Genomic DNA, 5,839 nt, shown 5'->3' on the forward strand with positions numbered 1-5,839 from the left:
AGAACATGAATGTAACAATCTTTCTGTTATCCTGTGTGTGACTGCAGCTGCAGGCCCCAGGGCAGGGAAAGTGGGTCGTTTCTCTCATCCTGCGGACATTTCTTTCCCCATTATACCATAAAGAAAAAGGAGGTTGGGGACCACCCTGATTGGGAACAAACCCCAACAACCAACAGCAGCTGTTTTGTGTTCATGCACCAAGATGGGGGCTGTACTGGCAACTAAACAGCCACAAGTGTAGAGAAACAGGGACACAATTCTCATGCCAGGACATCTTAGGACCAACAGGGCATTAGAAGTGGGAACTCAAACCCAAGAGAAACCCAGACCCTCCTCCCATTACAATCAGTGGATCACAGTCTGGGGCTCTCTTGCTCAAGGAGTTTGGATCCCTTGCCAACAAACGTAACTGTTGCTTTGCCTTCCTTCCTGTCTTTCGGTTAACAGAGAAAAAGAATGTGACCACAATAAACCCAAGGCACCCTATACACAATATATTTCTCTAAATTTTCTCTGCTGCCAATTAATAAGTTTTAGTTTATATCACTTGCAAGGGTCACAGCTCCATAGCACACATGCAGCTGCCTAAGCTACTTTTTTTTTTTTTTAAACAGGGTTCTCACTGTAGTAGCCCAGGCTGACCTCGAACTCAGAGATCCTCCTACATTTGCTCTTGAGTACCAAAATTAAATACCATACGTTTGACGTGAGGTGTGGTTTTCAGGGGCAAGACTTAGGTTTGTGGTTTCAACAAAGACATGAACTTCAGAATGAGCCAAGGTAGGTTTACTGAAACCAGAAAGGTGTTTGTTCTACGAGAGAGTAAAGCCACTTGACAGGACAAGGGAGTCATAGTTGGGTGTCTGTGAGGTGGGTAGATATGGGATGTTGGAGCTCTCAATTTATATCTCTAAAGATTGCTAAGAAATCACTGTCTTTCTTCCCAATCCCATCCAAAGAATGTATCCATTTATTTATTGGCTTTTGTGAGACAAGGCCTCTCTACATAGCCCTGGTTGGCCTAAAACTCACTACGTAGACCAGACTGGCTTCAAACTCACAGAGATCTAATCTGTTTGTCTCTGCCCGACAAGCAATTTTTTAAAAAAGATTTATTTCTGTGTATGAGTATTTTGCCTACATGCATTTGTGTATACCACATGCATGCTTGCTGGATGCAGAGGTCAGAAGAGGGTGCTTCATCACGTAGAGCTGGTGAAGACAGTTGAAAGCCAGTGTGGGTGCCCCTGGGAACCGAACTGTGGGACCTCTGTAAGAGCAATATTCTTAACCACTGAGCCATCTCTCCAGCTCAAGAATGTAATTTTCAACAAGGTTAAAAAAAGTGAAAGGGCCAGGCGATGGTGGTGCCCACCTTCAATTCCAGCAGTTGGGAGGCAGAGGTAGGTGGATCTCGTGAGTTAGAGGCCAGTGCGATCTACACAGAGAAATCCTGTCTTGCCAAACCAAAAAGTGAAAGGTTTTGGATTCTGGAAAGTGGGGGTTGGTGTTCAAAAAAACAGGAGTCAGTCTGTTGGGGCACAGGATTGCTGGAGAAGAGGAGTTTATTAAAGAGTTACTAATCAGTCAGGCATGGTGACACACACCTTAATCTCAGCACTTAGGAAGCAGAGCCACTTGGATCTCTGAGTTCCAGCCCAGCCAGATTTATAAAGTGAGATTTCATTTAAAAAAAAAAAAGTTATCAATGCCATGGACACACAGACAAGACCTCTGAGGAAGAGAAGAGTCAGGGCCCCAAGGCTGAAGCAGGAGTTAGAGCACAAGCCTGCTGTCAGGCTCTCAGATTCCCTGCAGAAGCCAGGGAAGGGGTTAGGAGGATGTTTGGCTGCCAATACCCACTTGGATGTAAATTCACTTGCCAGGTGAGAAATTTTGGCAGTAGGAGGCTGTTAGTTAGGGACTCAAGAGCATGTGCCTGTGGGTATCTGTGAAAGAGAGGCAGCTGCAGATAGGGCCTAGAGCAGCTAGATTCTAACACTTCATTCTTGGTCAAAGTAAAGCATTTTTCCCAGTAAAAATTAGTGGGGTAGATTCACATGAAGGAAGCATCACATAGCTCTGGGAGCTACAAGCTTATGCTTTGATATCATTTTGTTCCCAACTTGCTGTCCTTGACATCCTAGATGGAGGTTATCTCGGGGAAGCCATCATCTTGCCCGATATGAGCACAACACATTTTGAAAAACACACTGCCTCTGTTGTGGGCCATTAGGTCCTTATCAATGGAGTCTGAAGCCTCCTGCTTTTCTTTGCCTACGACTCTATTGGAACTTTCTGCCCAACTTGATGGGTTTTTATTATTATTATTATCTTTATGTTCATTGGTGTTTTGTCTGCATGTTTGTATAAGGGTGTTAGATCTTGGGAGTTACACTTGTGAGCTGCCATATGTAGGTGCTGGGAATTAAACCGCGGTCCTCTGGAAGAGCAGTCAGTGCTCCAGTCCCCCAGTTTGATATTTTGCTGTCTATTGTCTGCTATTTGTCATTTGTTTTTGAAACAGGGTTTCTCTGTGTAGCTCTTGCTGTTCTAGGACTCACTATGGAGACCAGGCTGACCTCAAGCTCAATATCTATGTAGAATTTGGAGGGGATGGCGGCAGTATTTCAAGACAGGGTTTGTGTATCCCTGGCTGTCCTGGTACTATGGAGACCAGGCTGGCCTCAAACTCAGACAGAGCTTTGGGCTTTGTCTACCTCTGCCTCCCAAGTGTTGGGATTAAAAGCCTGGTGTATACTCAACATATTTATTCATTTAAAACTAAAAGATCAGCTGTCATAAATTATTTTCTGAACAAATTAACTTGGTACTTTGGTCATGATACTGAGGATTACTTTTCCTATTTCTTGAGACAATATCTCACTCTGGATTTACTCTTTGAGTTGCAGTGGGTTGAAGCATGAATGTAAATGAAGGACTGAGTACAGACTGACCTTAGACACCTGCGTAGAAAGAGGCAGTAGTATGGAACTTTCCTGTATACTGGCTAAACATATGTCGCTGTGATTGGTTTAATAAAGAAGCTGACTAGACAATAGCTGGACAGGATAAGTTTAGGTGTGTGTGGGAGAACCAGACTAAGGTTATTGGAAAGAAGGACTGAGTCAGAGGAGTGGCCAGTGAGACAGGGAGGAAACAGGAAGTGCAAGATGAAAGAGCGGTAATGCCATGTGGCAGAATGTAGAGTAATAGAAAGATGTCAATTTAAATTGTAAGAGCTAGTTAGTAATAAGCCTGAGCCGCCAGGCATGCATAATTAAGCCTCTGTTTTGGTTATTTGGGAACTTACTGGCGGGAAAGGAAAACTCTGCTGACACAGAAGCTTCATAAGGATGGATTTAGAAACACAGAGGCAGATGTCTGAAGCAATCTAGCAAAAAGCTAAAAGTGGTTACCATGGGGGAAGTATAGGGTGGAGAACTTTCTCCATTATGAGGTTTGTGTTGCCAAAACCCGTGAGTAGTGTCTTACTAGGTACAAGACGAAAAAATGGAAGGCTGAGGGAAAGCTGATCAAAAATAGCCACTGGTTTTCCTTGCCAGACTGAAGGTGAGGGTGTCATAGAAGAGAAGTAAGTCAACAGCATGAGAACCACTCCACTCACTGTATGTACACCTAGAGCTGGCTATAGAGAATAAAGAGATTTTTTTTTTTGAGACAGTTTTGTTGTAGCTCTGAAGGCTGCCCTGGAACTCAATATATAGGAGTGGTCTGAACAGTCCAAGCATTACCTTAGGAAGAAGGAGTGAAAGAAAATTCCCTGAACTCAGGAAGGGTTTTCAAAAGATTGCAAATAGGAGATCCAGAATGACAAATGTCAGGGCCATCTTACTAGATGACCACTGGGTAAAGGCACTTACTCTCTAGTTTGATTCTCATTACCCACAAGGCAGAAGGGAGAAAAAAGTCCTGTAATTGTCCTCTCACGTCCTCCCACGTGAATGCACCCCTCCCTCCCCTGTGCAAACTAAAGAGTGACTTGCGTGCATCCCACGGAACCTCTTGGGTTTCACTGTCCCGTAATTTTCAAATCAGTCCATGACCAGCAATTCATCTCAGTACCCTCTGCTGGGCATAGTGGTAGAACTTCACTGCAATCCTGACACTTGGGGAGGCGAAGTACATTTTCTAATACAAAGTGAGTTCAAGACTAGCCAGGACTCATGTACCTAAGAACCTGTCTTAAAAACAGCAAAAACAGCTCCCTTTTCGTCAAGATGGTGCCTAAAGCGAAGGAAGCTCCTGCCCCTCCCAAAGCTGAAGCTAACGCGAAGGCCTTGAAAGCCAAGAAGGCAGTGCTGAAAGGCGTCCACAGCCACAAAAAGAAGATCCGCACATCGCCCACTTTTCGGCGGCCTAAGACTCTCCGGCTAAGAAGGCAGCCTAAATACCCCCGGAAGAGCGCGCCCAGGAGGAACAAGCTTGACCACTATGCCATCATCAAATTCCCCCTGACCACCGAGTCAGCCATGAAGAAGATAGAAGACAACAACACACTGGTGTTCACTGTGGACGTCAAGGCCAACAAGCTCCAGATCAAACAGGCTGTGAAGAAACTCTACGACATTGATGTGGCCAAAGTCAACACCCTCATAAGGCCCGATGGAGAGAAGGCAAATGTTCTGTTGGCTCCTGATTATGATGCTCTGGATGTTGCCAACAAAATTGGAATCATCTAAACTGAGCCCAGCCGGCTAATTCTAAATATACACTTTTTCACCATAAAAAAAACAAAAACAAAACAAAACAAAAAACAGCAAAACCAATCAAGCAGTCAAACAAAAATCTCCACAAAAAGAAAACACAAAGGATGTACTCAATTTATACAATTACAAAGAGACTGGGGGAAGATCATAATATCATACTAATTGATTTGACCATATTGGCTGACCAGTGAAACCACACAGAAAGTCCCTGGGCTGGGATTAGGGGCAGCCCATGTATGGGAGTTCTGCTGAACTTGTCCATATTGGATTTCATGATCTAAACTGACGAGGACAATGGGCTGGGATTAGAGACACATATAAATGCATCTAAACTTTCTATGTGTTTTACGGATTGAACTCAGGGTTTCATGCTTGCCAGCAAGCACTTTCCTCACCTAACCACTCCCCAGACCTTAATTCAACTGTACTCGATTATAAAATCCTATTCAAGTAAAAACACAAGAAAATCTTATGTCTCCAAACCATGTGCATGGACATAAAGAAATTGAGGTCCACTCACTCCAGTCGCCCAGGTCATAACACAAGTATTCTGTAACAACACAGGAATATGTACTTTCCTGAAGTACCTCTTGTCCTGGTAATGAACTCAGTACTAAACATTTTTCTCTTTTTTTGTAGTCTAGCTAATGTTTTTTTAAGCAACTTGTACCACTGTGTTTCAAGTGGATAATTTCCCATAATTAGAGAATTACATAAGTTGGCAATACAGTTTGAATAGTTAACATGGCTGAATTTTGTAAATTTTAAGATTATATATACCAGAACTAATAATTTCAGATTTTGGCAGTAGTATCACAACTCCAAGGAGAAGTCGCTCTCAGAATGTAACTGGGCACACACTTATAACGCAGGTTCTAGATTTTGAATTAACCTGACATTTCTAATCCACCCTAAAATGATTTCTATACTGAAATACTCCATAAATCCATCACAAAACCCTTAGTCTGTCTTTTAAACAGCAAATAACTCAGCCCAGCAGGTAGGTCACATGAGCTCTCAATTCCAGTCTTCATTCAGCTAAGGGTTTTCCCCCTGACTAGAGTCACTGACCTTCTCTATTAGAGAAAGCAAACATTTTCACCTCCACA

General features: G+C 43.2%; 1 pseudogene; it reads left to right on the top strand.

Annotated features, from left to right (window-relative positions):
• The first annotated feature begins 4,241 nt into the window (after positions 1-4,241).
• On the top strand, positions 4,242-4,749 carry LOC125417392 (large ribosomal subunit protein uL23 pseudogene; annotated as a pseudogene).
• Positions 4,750-5,839: the final 1,090 nt, after the last annotated feature.

This window comes from Myodes glareolus, chromosome 14 (genome assembly GCF_982192425.1).
Source record: "Myodes glareolus chromosome 14, mMyoGla1.1, whole genome shotgun sequence".
In the NCBI taxonomy this organism is placed as follows: Eukaryota; Metazoa; Chordata; class Mammalia; order Rodentia; family Cricetidae; genus Myodes; species Myodes glareolus.